The following is a 13,892-nucleotide window of genomic DNA, read 5'->3' as shown; positions in this document are numbered from 1 at the left end:
CCACAGATATACAGTGACACTTAATTAATGTTTATGGAATTAATTCAGTAAGTTTCATTCTTAATGAATTTTGAGTTAATCACCTACCATTGCGGTCAATCCTATATAAGTGAATTTCTATATGTATGCAGATATCTGATAAACAATTATGGACTCTCTCTAGCAGTCTCATAAAGGGTCTCTAAATTTCCGAGAAGCTGCACAACTCTAAGGCTGTAAGTAAGACAATAGCAGGGTTTGGGAATGTAGGAATCCCATCACTTTCAAAGGCAAGAGTATGATTCTCAGGGTTTTTCTTACACAAGGCTAGACATGGGCTCTGTCAGCACTGCTAACAGGAGTTTGGAAAGGCCAGGGGTGTGGTGGAAATCGAGTGGGTGGGCTTACATCCAGACCCTGATGGACGTGAAGGGCGAAGGTGCAGGGAGTTGGCTGGTTGTGAAAAGGGGGTGGGAGTATGGCTAGTAGGCTATGGGGTTTCAGAAGGTCATGCCCCTATGGGACACCACAAATAACCCCACAATGTCAACCCATGGGAAGTCATAAATTGCTAGTTGAGAGAGTGCAGTTGACTCGGCTTCTTTTCTTAGACCAGGATACATCCTCGGGGACTTCAAGGGGTTCCATTTGAGCCCATTAGGATGACGAACGGCACTCATTACAGCCCTGCTAGGGAAATTCTATAGGAAGAAGTAAATAAAAGATGTCTCCGGCAGAAGGTCAAGGGCAGCACTCAGTAGCCACTGCTCACGGACACAGACAGGGATGCTCAAGACCAAGGCCTTTGGGAGTCAGTTCCTGAACATGCACACAGTCTGACTGAAGGGCCGGCTGCTGTCTTAACTCCCAGCGAATCAGAAACTCAGTTCAGCGTCTTCTTCGGAAGAAGCCTGTTGAAATAGGAGCGACAGGGCTGCGTCCCCGGCACCCGGCCGCCCACATGGCTAGTTTATACCCAGAAATAATTACACGGAAACTGTATTCTTTCAAACACTGCCTGGCCCGGATAGTTCCAGTTCCTTATGGCTAGCTCTTACATATTGTTCTAACCCATTTCTAATATTCTGTGTAGCCCACGAGCTGGCTTACCAGGGAGGATCTTAACCTGCGTCTGTCTGGAGCGGGAGAACCATGGCGACTCCTCACACAGCTTCTTTTTCCCAGGATTCTCCTCTGTCTACTCCGCCTACCTAATTTTCTATCCAATAAAATGGGCCAAGGCAGTTTCTTTATTAATAAGAAATCACTCCCACATCAGAAGCCTCTCAGTTTCTGGGGATGACAGAGGCTACCCATAACTCCTGATTTTTAATTTGAGGGGAAGCTTTATTCTGATCATCTTTTTGTGATACGCTTCTCTTAGCAATATGTATTTTAAAATGGTCTCACAATTTCATCTTTTTTTCATCCCTTTAACTTTAAGTTTTACTTTATTTTGAGCATATGAGTATTTTGCCTGCAGGTATGTCTGTGCACCAGTTGCATGTCTGGGGCCTAAAGGAGACCTGAAGATAGAGTTGGATTCCCTAGAACTAAAGTTACAGATGGCTGTGAACTGCCATGTGGATGCTGAGAAAGGAACCCAGGTCCCCTGGAATGGCAGCCAGTGCTCTTGACCGTGGAGCCATCTCTGCTACTATTTCTTTTACTTTGAATGATTTAAGTAGAAATGGTTTACTTTTATTTTATTAAGGTTTTTTTTTGCGTAGTGCCTATAAATCATTATGAGATTTCCATACACATATATCATACATCTTGTTCCTACTTGTCCCCCACTCCCCACTCCCCTTCCCAAGACTTGACTCTCCTTTCCACACCACCATTCCCCTCCCCATGCCTCCACTCCCCTTCCCACCCCTTCACCCACCCCTTGCTGGTTTACTTCCTTCTCATTGAAACTTCCTTTCTGCTTCCCTCCCTCCTGACATGCACACACGCTGGTATGTATATAAATCTAGATTCTGCCTATGAAGGAAGCATGTACTCTAGTTTGTCTTTCTTCCCCCACTACAAGTATCTTGTCTGTTTCCCTTTAGAACTCTGTCTTCCTGCTCATAAACCCCTCTTCTGCTTTTATACCCCATATACATACACACGACATACACAAACACACACACACATATTTAAATCTAGATTCCCCCCCCCCCGGAGAGAAAGCATCATGTCTTACCAAGTTGGGCTTATTTCTCTTCCCCTCATGATCTCTGGTTCCATTCATTTTCTGGCAAATGACCTTATTTATTCTTCTTAATGGCTGAATAAAATCCCAGTGTGTGTGCATGCATGCACATCACGTGTGTTCCTGTATATACACACGTGTGTTGTGTGCTTGTGTGTATGCACATGTGATCTGTGCATGCGTGTGCACACATTCATCATATCACGTTTTCTTTACTTGTTCACCCATTTCTGGACCTCTAAGCTCCTTGCATCTCTTGGGTTTTATAAGACGTACAGCGATAAACACGGATGTGTGTGTAGCAAGCGCCATGGTGTGACGCCACCTTTGATCCCTGCGAGTGTCTGTCCACGCTTGGCACAGCTGTATCATAGGGCAGCTCTAATTTTAGTTTTCGGAGGAACCTCCACACTGACTTCCGCAGTGGCTGCACCAGTGGGCGTTCCCCCCAGTAGTGTGTCGCCTTCCTCTTTCCCACACTCTTGCCAGAATCTGTTCTCTTAAGGCAGCAATTCTGACTGGGGTGGACGGTGGGGGATGGGGTTTGTTCTTTTTGTCCCCCCCCCTTTGCATGTCGTGCTGCTAGGATAAGAGTGCTTAAAAAAATCTTTAAAACTCACATCTGAGTTTTCTTTATTTTAGAGTGGGAAGAGCTAAGTGACACCACTCAGTAGGGACTGCAGCCAAGTCGACTCGACTTGTTCCTCAGACCCTTGGATTCTGTGATCCTCTAGCACGTCTTCGCCTGCCTAAGGCTAATACTCTTTTACAATTAGATCTTGGGCACAGGACTCAACTCCACTCATAATTTCACACCATTAGGGAAACAGAGGAAAATACTTCAAGGTGGGCACTGAGGGTAATTGACAGTCTTTTCCATACCAAAGCGATAAAAACCCAACCTACCTGGGATTCATCCTAAACGAATTTTACAGACATTTGGTTTAGAATCCCAACAAACCCAAACCAGCAGAGCCTATGGATTTTGTTGCTTATCGTTTTGGTAGCTAAAAGGAGTCTGAGTTCTAGTCCCAGTCCTGCAATTAGCTGAGGGGCCTTAGCAAAATGGTGACGCCCTTGAGCCTTAGATTCCTCGTCCATGGGACGTGAGGCTGAAGCTCACAGCTCATTTTATGAACTGGAGGACAGAGGTGCCCAGGGCCCTAAACCAAATTTTGTGTGCTGAAAAAACTAGAAAAGACGGCCACACTTTCATCCAAAGTTACACGTGAATAAGAGCCCTCATTCGGCGTTTGCCATCCAGACTTTCCACCTCTCCTGGAAGAATGTTTCGGGACAGTAGGACGTCATCAGATCTCACCAGGAGGTACCATTGACTAGTAGTGGGGTCCTTGGCAAATGTTTATGTCTCACAGGCTCAAGTTCCTCATCTGTAAAATGGGAACAATGTTTGCGACCCTAGACCCGTAACAAGATTAGAAAGCACACACACCCTTCACTTTGCCCGCCATTCAGCTCTTCATATTACGCCATCTTACTACATGTTCAAAATTTGAATCTGCATAGGTCTATATAGGAGATTCAAAGTCTGTAGGTCACACACAATTTTAAAACAATGGCTTCCACTAACTCAGAGAGAACAGGAAGAAAAATATGGAAATATGAGATGTGCATTCATGTTTTGTCAAGAACACAGTTCGCTAGAAAATGAACTAATAATATTAAGCAAAAGCGGGCAACATTCCCCACCCCTACCCCTGCAGAACTTGAGTTTCCTACATGAAGCCACAAGACAATGTAGGAAAAAAAAAAAAAACATTCAAAACCCTTTCCAGTATGGATTTAAAACAAGATTGGGAGTGGATCTTCCTACTCGAAAATTACAGCCATTGGAGGAGAGTTGGATGGTAAAGGACACGCGGAAGGGCGCTTCATTGTGCTGGCTCTAACAGCTGGGCAAGGGAGGAATTACTGAGCCCATTCACAAGGGGGCATGAAAGGTGGGCAGTGGCAGTGGGAGTACAAATTTGATGGGTTAGTCAATTTAGATAAGTGGAATGCATGTGACCCGAGCTAAGCTTTATTGCATACACTCTGCTCAAAAGCCTTTTTCCTCCCAACCCAGAACTGGAAGAATCAAACAAGACTTCTCAGTGATGTTGAAAGGACTTCAAAGGGGGCAGGGGGTCAGGTAGCATCCTCCATGCTCTGGTCTGGCTGGAATCATTGGTAATACAACCCTGGAGGGGATGGAAAGAATCCTTTGGAGTGGACATGTACAGAGTCCTTCAGAAGGCATCACCATTAGGAAGTGGCACTTTCGTCTATTGCAAGTTCCCGCTAGGGTGGTGGACGGTAACACCTATGACATTGACTTTGGTGTTCATGTGGTCCTTTACGCCACTTCTAAAACCCTGGCTATATGTCTGTGTGCTATGGTGGGATGTTTTGGGTAAACAAGGTATCACTCTACCTTCACTGTAACCAGTATTCCTCTTTGCTTGGGACCTAGTCCAGCAACTCTTAAATCCTAGTTTGCTTCTGTCGCTGTGATAAACAGTTGGACTAAAAGCTGTAGTGAGAGGCCGCTTGTTTGTTCCCCGGCCACCTGGCAGCTTAGACCCGAAATAACCACACAGAAACTGTATTAATTAGATCACTGCTTGGCCCATTAGTTCTAACTTCTTATTGGCCAACTTTTACATATTAATTTAACCCATGTCTACTAATCTGTGTATCACCATGAGGCTGTGGTTTTCTAGGTCTTCCTGCATCTGTCTCTGGTGGGGCTACATGACTTCTCCTCAAATTCTGCCTCCTTTCTCCCAACATTTGTTTAGTTTTCCCCGCTTAACTCTACTCTACCCTTTCAGGCCAAGCCAGTTTTTGTTTTTGTTTTTTTTTTTTTAATTAACCAATCATATTCACAGCGTACAGAGGGGAATCCCACATCAAAAAACAACTTGGGAAGAAATGGTTTATTGGCTTACACTCCTGCATCACAGTCCATCAATGAGAGGAGTTGGGGCAGGGACTTAGTAAGTCTACTTGGTGCTCAGTCGGATCCTCTTATCTTCTCTAAATGCACTCAGGGTTGGGGCTTCTTGGCCACAGTGTGCTAGCCAGTTTCTGTCACTGTAACAGATCATCAGCTGCACAGCATGACAGATTCAGCGAGAGGAGCTTTTTCTATTGATTTTTCATGGGCATGAAGGAAAAAGATTTCCCACAAAGGCAAGAAATGTATGTTCAAAAACATATAAAGTATGCTTAATGTGCATGTAATATTAATATAACATGTAAAACTGTTGCATTATGATTTGATTCAAAATGTATTAAAGTGACTGAAAGTTAAGAACAATTTGAGGTCTTAAATTTTGAGGACTGGTACTCTTCTGCTGCTGTGGTAAGGCGCCATTATCAAGAGCAACGGATGGAAGAGTTTGTTTTGGGTTAGAGTTCTAGAGGGATGAGGCAGACAACAAGAGATGAGCACGGAATGCGGAGGCAGAGCAGGGGACGCCACAGCTACAGAGCAAGGGAAGGTGTGAGACAGGCAGAAGTTCTGTCCTCTATTTATGGCACAGGGAGAGAGCAAGGTGTCTCACTGTGACCGATGACAGACAGAGGCCCTCGCCGCCTTTGGTGAGTTGGTCACAGGGCCTCATGGGTCACAGTCACCATCTCTTTGAGGTGAACTTCTTAACTATGATATCATCTGGCTCCGTGTGGTCAGAGCCAGGTACGGTGTCACCAGTGTCATGACTTCCTTCTCTAACATACCACTTTCCGAGCTGGAGTGAACCTATTGTCACCATCCCCTGCGAGGCGTGCAGAGACACCACCCTCTCTCTCATTGGCTTCCTCCCCTGACTCCTGCCTACAGCAATGAGCGCTTAGTCAGGGGTTAGGTGGGAACGGTCTCACAAATTAATGCATAAAAGGAGGTTGGGCTCAGTGTGATTCCTGGGCATCTTTTCATTAACTCAACACAATGGCAACAATGTAGTAGGGAGGGGAGGGGAATGGAGGAAGAGGAGAGGAGAGGCGGACCTTTGTCGAACGTATACCACCGCATTCACAAATGCTTGTGGCATGAATGGGACATATTCTGGGGGTTTTAGATTTTTTTTTTATCTTGTTCAATGAACAAAGTTCAGGGACTACTGTGAACAGGGTGGGAAGTGGGAAGGGTTAATTAAAAGTGTAGTTTCTGTCTGTTGAGGATAATATAAATTACACTACTCTAAAGGTAGCCCATTGCCTTCTCTCAGAGGTCCCAAAAATCACCCTGAATTTACTGCCAGGCCCTGAGTTCTTCTGTTGTCTCTGGAATTTTTAGCCAGGGCCACCAAACTCGCTCCAATTCTATGGCTAAAGTTGGGCCTGCAAATGAGGGATTTACAAAGTCCCACTAAACCCAATCAAGCCCACAAAGGGCCCAGTGTGGCTGGGGAGATGGGCAGGACACCAGGACTCCCTGCCCTCCTGAAGATCTTTTGTCCATCTTTATATCCATTGGGCTACGTTTAACATCTTATCTGATATAATGATTCAAAATCTAAATATCTCGGCTCTAGCCAACAAACCTAGCTCAAGACCATTTGGGTGGATCACATGACCTATCTCTGCATCTCATTTCTGATGAGATGTCCCACTGTCTGGGGCAGGGCTGTTTGACCCCTCTGTCTAGTAGGATCATGTTTTGCATCTTGTGTCCAAGCCTCTGATGTAGAAAGTTTTCTTCATAGCCTGGTACCTCTGAATTCTAGAAGAGGATTCTCTGCTTTTATTAGCTCCCTATCCCCCTCTTCCAGGTTCGGTACAGACTCTTGCCATGTCACAACAGTCACCAGGCTTGGTTAAGAGCGTGTTTGAAATGGCCATCTCCTGCATTCTGGGCATTTACTGGACACCACTGTCCGTCACTGCGTCGATTATATCTAACTCGCCCACTGCTACTGTGCCTGCTGCATGCAGTGTGGACATTAAGCTCTTGGGCTCCACCCAGAACACCCTTCCACACCTGTGGGAGCAGGCGATTATAGGACTGAGAAAGTACTTTCTCATTTACGTGAATCATAACACCTAGTTCTTAGAATCAAAGTAGAAAAAGAGAACAAAAACAACAGCAACAACAACCTCAACAACGACAGAAGTTTCTCTTCCTTTTCCTCTCCTGGGCAGGGTGCAGGCCGTTGAGACAAGTTAACACTTGTCTAACCCGTGTTAACAAGGTGAAGAGCAGCTCTCATCCATGTACAGCAGTGCTAACGGCTGTGTAGCATCTGTATCTTTAATGCCCTCAAATATTTTAAAAACATACAGCATCCTGGCTAGGGAAAAGGATCAGTGGGCAAAGTGCTTGCTGCACAAGCCTGAGGACCTGAGTTCAGATTCCAAGAACCACATAAAAAGTTGGGTCTGAGGGTACATGCTCTCGGGGCTGGAAGGCAGAGACAAGAGGATCCTGGGTATTGGATGGCTACCTAGATTAACGAATCAGTGAGCTCCAGATTCAGTGAGAGCTGGTGGCTCAGAAAATTACGGTGCAGAGCAATCGAGGATCAGCCTGATGTTGATCTCTGACCCCTGGGGTCCAACATGTACACACATTCATATACTACACATACAAAACAACAACAAAAAAGCCACGGCACCTTATGTTGAAAAGAAATTTAAGCCCCAGTGAGGTGGTTTAGCATGCGAAGTCACTTGTGCCTGCCTGGACATCTGAATTCAATTCCTTACACCCCATGAAAAGTGAAAAGAACTAACTCCAACCGCTGCCCTCTGACCTTCACATGCACATCCATGTACACCCCCCTTACACACACACATACATACACACACACACACCACATCACACATGCAAACAATAATAATGATAATTTTAAAATAAAACAATTCAAGCGATTACAATCTTGGTTTATCATGTCTCTATCACACTGTTCTGGTAATGCACACTAATTCTTTGGTTATTCCAACTGTCATTATCCAATGTGCAGGAACAGAGGCCCTTTGAGTCTCTTAAAAAGCGAGAGACCCCAATCTGGCCTTTGGGGAGGCACACTGCCCACAGGTGGGGTGCTAGGCTGGCTCTCCGAATCTTTTGGAAATTGTACCTGCCAGAGCCAATGCTGTTCCAAGCTCCAGGGCAGGAAGGGCAGCCAGGTATGCAGACTTCTGCCAGCCTATGTGGTTATTTTATTAGGCAAATCGGTGCCTGCAGACTAGTCGAAACCCACCAGGCCCAGCCCAGTTTTGTGCAAACATTTTCAAAGGTGAAGTGGAATACATTAACAGGCACTAATTCTCAGAACTATAGTGTTTTTGGCTAATAACCCTTTTCCTTCTGCATCTGTCTCAAACACTGACACAAAGAATGTCTTTAAACAGGGGTCAGCCCCAGTGGGAGTTACAAAACCATCAGCTACTCTGTACTGAGTTAGGTATTGAAGGACCTCCCTAGGACGCTTAAGAAAAAATGTCTTGGCAAAATTATGTAGGGCCTAAACTTTACAGGATTATAAAATGGAAGGACTGACTTTAGGAGTTGGATAGAAAGAAAACTGAGCAAAAAGAGGTCTAAGCTGGGCCCAGTGGCCAAGGCCTGTCATCTCAGCCCTTGGAAGGGCAAGGCAGGTTCCCAGTTCAAAAGCTTGACTGGACTATAGAGTAAGTTCAAGGTCAGCCTGGGTAGCTTACATAGACCTTGTCTCATAATAAACGGTAAAGAGAGGGCTGGGGGCATAGAGTACTTGCCTACCACATGTGAGGCTTCGTTTCAGTGACATATTTTCACACGCTGTAACATGTGTTGTCTGTGTTCTATTCTAAGGGAAAGATTCTCTCTGTTTAACCTGCTTCTTACTCTTTCTCGTGTTTCTGTCCCTCCTCCCGTCCTTCCTTATTAGTTTCATGGCTAACACCTTCTGGACCCCGAGCTCTCAGTCCAGAACCAGGTGTTAATACTTGGCCTACGGGAACAATGAGGAGACTGTAGAAAGTAGGCCATTTCCAGTTGCCAGCCTAGGGCTTCGTTCTTATCTCTGGAGGTCTCAGCTTCTTAGGCCCAGGGCTCAAGGCAGCAGGTGCATTGCTATTACCTTCTGCTTCCTTTCTTGAGAAGGACGGGAAGTACAGGTCCCCACCAGGGCCAGGTCTGGCCTCCACCTTGGCTTAGACGCCATCAGCACCTCTACCCTTTACCTATAAACCCATTCTGGGTAGCCACGGTCTGGTTCTTCACTAGAGCAAACTGCTACTGGTCCATGCCTGGAGGAGAACCTCCGTTTTTATTCCTTTGGGATTCCTCTTGGACACGCTACTTATTCTTGTGATATGTTTGGAAGCTGAGGGAATGAAACGTCACCATACCACAGGCAACATGCATGGGCCATTCATGTTCCCTGTTAGAGTGAGATCTGTAAGAAAACCTTGCCCAGCAGAGGCACGAGTGACCTGATATCTGTGGAGCTCAACCTGTGAAGGGAAAGAATCTTGGTGCTATATCAAGCCTGTGCCAAAGCCTCACACACATTGACTGAAATGAGATTATTTTTACTTCGTACATCAGAGAGCTTACGGCAGGCATCAGTGTGATTCTGTCTACGGCTGCTGCGAGATACTCACGTCACAGTTGTGAATGCTGAGCACAAGTCACTACCATGGGGCCGTGAAACCTTTAGTATTTGAAGCATGCCGGGAATACAAAAATGTCATTAGCTTTGCCCTAAGTTGTCCATTATATCGTCCACATTTCTAGACAATTCTCTCTGCATTGTAATCCTCACCCAGTGCCAGACAAGTACTTTATCGAAGTAGTCTTTGGAGATGATGAAATTTTTATTTGAATTGAGCTATGCTTAGGAAATCACTATGGGAATATGGACGCCTGATAAAAGCTTTTAGGTGATTGTACTGCTTTTCAATAAACAACATCATAAAAAATTCACCAGCAAAGTTGTAGTCCAGACTACAACTACAATGCATTGTAAAGCCAAAAAGTAAGTAAATAACCACCCCCCCAAAAAACCAACAATAATTTACTTCAACGACAGTATATCTTTAGTCAATCTTTGCAAAATTGAACACGTACTGATCTACAACCCATTCCTCAATGTAGGACGCAAATTTCAGATGCTTGCTCTATTTGGAGGAATAATGGCTGGGATTATGCACCTTGGTTGCCTGTGACTCTAGGACAAAGAAGGCCCAGAAAAAGCCAAATGGCCAAACCTCTGCCACCAGAATTCTGTTATGTGTCTCCCTAGTGATGCCCAGGTATATGCCAGGTCCCTGGGCTCCAGCATCCTACTGTCAGGGATTCAGACCAATATAGGGCTGGAGGCTGCTTCTGTCTGCAGAGGGTGGTAGTGATATACTTGGAAACACAGAGTGTAGAAGAATAACTATTCTTGTGGTATGGAGGTCGCTAGTTAGTTTCCAGACACTTAGCCCCAAAATAATCACACAGAAATTATATTATTTAAATCACTGCTTGGCCCATTAGCTCTAGCTTCGTATTGGCTAACTCTTACATATTAATTTAACCCATCTCCATTAATCTGTGTATCGCCATGTGTGGCTTACTGAGGGAAGTTCGGGTGTCTTGTCTCCGACAAGGCTACATGGCTTCTCCCTGACTCTGCCTCCTTTCTCCCAGCATTTAGTCCAGTTTTCCCTGCCTGCCTACCTAAGTTCTGCCCTATCAACAGGCCATGGCAGTTTCTTTATTCATTAACCAATAAAAGCAACACATAGACAGAAGGACCTCCCACACCATATTCTTATGTTGATACTGATACAACATTTAAAATAAATAAGGGACCAGGTTTATAGAGTACTGCTTTTGCTTTCCTACCCCTTTATCTAGTCACACGGAAAATGGGCAAGACTCAATACAGTGGGTCTTTATATCTGGGTCACAGAATAATTTCATTGATGGACAGCCCCTGAATCCCATGGACCTTAACACTAGCTGGAGAATTTTCCCTTAAAAAAATAAATAACCAAGAAAATACATTTTAAGGAGCTAGGGAAATGGCTCGGTGATAAGATTCTTATTATATAAGCACAAGAATCTGAGTTTGGATCCCCAGCACAGATGTAAACAGCCAGATGCAACGGTGCATGTCTGTAACTCTAATGCAGGCCGTGGGTGGGCAGAGATGGTTAGACCTCAGGGGCTTGCTGTCTAGCCAGGACACTGAGAACAGAGAGCTCCAGCTTCAGTGGAGACCCAGTCTCCAAAATGAGGAGCAGAGAGATAGAAGATGCCTGGCACATACCTCTGGCCTCCACATTCACGTGGATGGTAAGCACACCTGCATATATACACCTCAGGCGTGCATGCACCTATGCACACTCACAAGGAAGAAACCCATTTAACCCCTGAGTGTGCTCTTTCTAATGCCAGAAGGCCAAGGTGCTTGCGACCCCTACAAGCAGAGATCAGAAGGCCAGCTGCAGTTCAATAATGAAGTGGAAAGAAACTCATGTTTCATCTCCCACCATTTCATTCTGTTAAAAGAAGCTCCTGCAGGAAGGCAAGCCTCAACACAGGGGAGTGTTTTCATGGAGACGTAGGACCAGAGCGAGCATGCTCAAGCACATTCTCCCAGCAGGAAATTCATTGAGTGGAAGAATGGCCGGAATTCCTGGGGAATCAAGTATTTTCTTCAAGGGCTTATACCATGAAAGTTATTTATGATCCTTTGGGCCAGACAAGTTTCTGAAAGCCCCAGAAACTGTCTTAGCATCATAGACTTTTGGTGCTGCTGCCTCCCCAGCTGAAGAATTCCACAACTGTTTTTTTTTTTTTTTTTCTCTTTTTCTTTCACATCCAATAGTCCAAAGTTTGGGGCTGAAGATTCCAAAACAAACCACAAAAGTCACACTTTCAACCTCTGGCTATCTAGAATATAAACAGCATGTTTGTGGCTATTTTAAAGGCCACAGCCTCTCAACTCCGAAGGTCACCGCAGACCCATGATGAGATTAATGAAGAAATGCCGAAAGCAAATAAAATCATCACTTTCAATTAACTTGGAATTTCCATTTCCTTAAGGATCATGGATGACTAAGAATTATCTGTGTGATGGAACTTTACCTACGCATTTTGTGAACGCTTGAAATTTTCCATAGCGAATAATTAAAAAAAAAAAAAAAACAAACAAAGAAAAATTCCCCAGGGAGAAAATACTGAGTACAGCAACCCTTGGCTGTAATTATTCTTGAGACCCATCCCCTAGTTTGCTTGCTCATTCATTGCCTGCTTACCTCTTCTTGCCTCCTCCTCCTCCTCCTCCTCCTCCTCCTCCTCCTCCTCCTCCTCCTCCTCCTCTCTTCTTTGTCTCCTTTTCCTTTCTCTGTGCCAGACATTTAAGGCAGAGCCTTATGTGAGCTGGGTAAGCCTTGCCTATAGCCTCAGCCTCTGTCTTTCTCCTTCAACTTCCCTAAAGTTTCCTGGGCTGTTTTCCTGCTGGAGGAGACATTTGTGAACCATACTTTTTCACCTTTACAGCTTCCCATCCCGAGTTTGCTTAAGCAGTGATTCTCGACCCCCTAATGCCACAACCCTTTAATACAGTTCCTCATGTCGTGGTGACCCCCAACCATAAAATCATTTTTGATGCTGCTTCATAACTGTAATTTTGTTCCTCTTATGAATCACAGTGTAAATGTTTTTGAGACAGGTTTTCCAAATGGGCCATGACTCACAGGTTGAGAATTGCTGCTCTACAGCTTTGAAATTTGAGACACAAAGGCAAAGAGAAGGAAATATTTCCTAAACTCACTCTAAACATGTGAGAATTTAATGTTGACAGGGAGGTCAGGTCCACGGCAACAACTCTATTTATCATTTAGGCACAGGTACAGATTCACATGAGAACATATTTGGAGGAGTTCCACTTCACTTCGTCTTATCATGAAAGACTTCCGCACCCATGGTGGGGAGGTGGAAAACCAAGTCTTTAGCTTTTGTTTGTTTGAATTTATTTAATTTTATGTGTGTGTGTGTGTGTGTGTGTGTGTGTGTAAGAGTTTATTTATATGTACCCTATGTATGCAGAAGTTTAAAGACATCACAAGAGGGCATCAGGTCCTCTGAAACTGAGTTACAGATGGTTGTAAACTACCATGTGGGTGCTGGAAACTGAACTTGGATTCTCTCCAAGAGCAATAAGTGCTCTTAATTGTGGAGCCATCTTTCCAACCCTGAATAAATTCCTAATAATAACTAGATAAACACTTTGAATACTCAAGGTGCAATGACCAATGATCACCAACTAACCAGGGATAGAGCAGTCTCCATCCAGTGGTCCACTTCTTGTGCTACTAGTATCAGTTTGTAACTATGAAGTACAGTTCATTCCCTGCCCCACAGCCATGATTCATATCTTAGAACTAAGAAACTAAGTACCCACAAGCGCCAAGGAACACAAGGACTTGTGGGCTGAAGCCTGAAAGGGTTGGCAACTCCTTTGTCTCGGGGTCAAATGCTGCCTAGATCCAGCTGTCTGCAGCCACCTGGAGCTTGCGCCAGGGTTTCCTATCTTCTGACTAGTCAAGAGAATCTATCAGGCTTGAGACTTCTTTTGGGGGGGGGATTCTTACTGCTTAAGTATCCCTTTGTTACAGGGAGTGGAGCCCCTTGTTCCGGCCACCTGGCTAGCTTACACCTGAAATAATCACACAGAAACTGTATTAATTAAAACATTGTTTGGCCATTACCTCTAGCCTCCTT

General features: G+C 44.8%; 1 protein-coding gene across 1 annotated transcript in view; it reads right to left on the bottom strand.

Moving 5' to 3' along the window:
* The window catches only part of Ust (uronyl 2-sulfotransferase), a 278,050-nt gene that overhangs the window by 46,150 nt on the left and 218,008 nt on the right, over window positions 1–13,892 (bottom strand). The gene's annotated exons all lie outside the window — the stretch shown is intronic.

This window comes from Alexandromys fortis, unplaced genomic scaffold, assembly GCF_014885135.2.
Source record: "Alexandromys fortis isolate MF-2015 unplaced genomic scaffold, M_Fortis_MF-2015_v1.1 scaffold_134, whole genome shotgun sequence".
NCBI lineage: Eukaryota > Metazoa > Chordata > Mammalia > Rodentia > Cricetidae > Alexandromys > Alexandromys fortis.
Note: the sequence above shows the minus strand (reverse complement) of the source record. Positions and strands in the feature narration are given on the sequence as shown.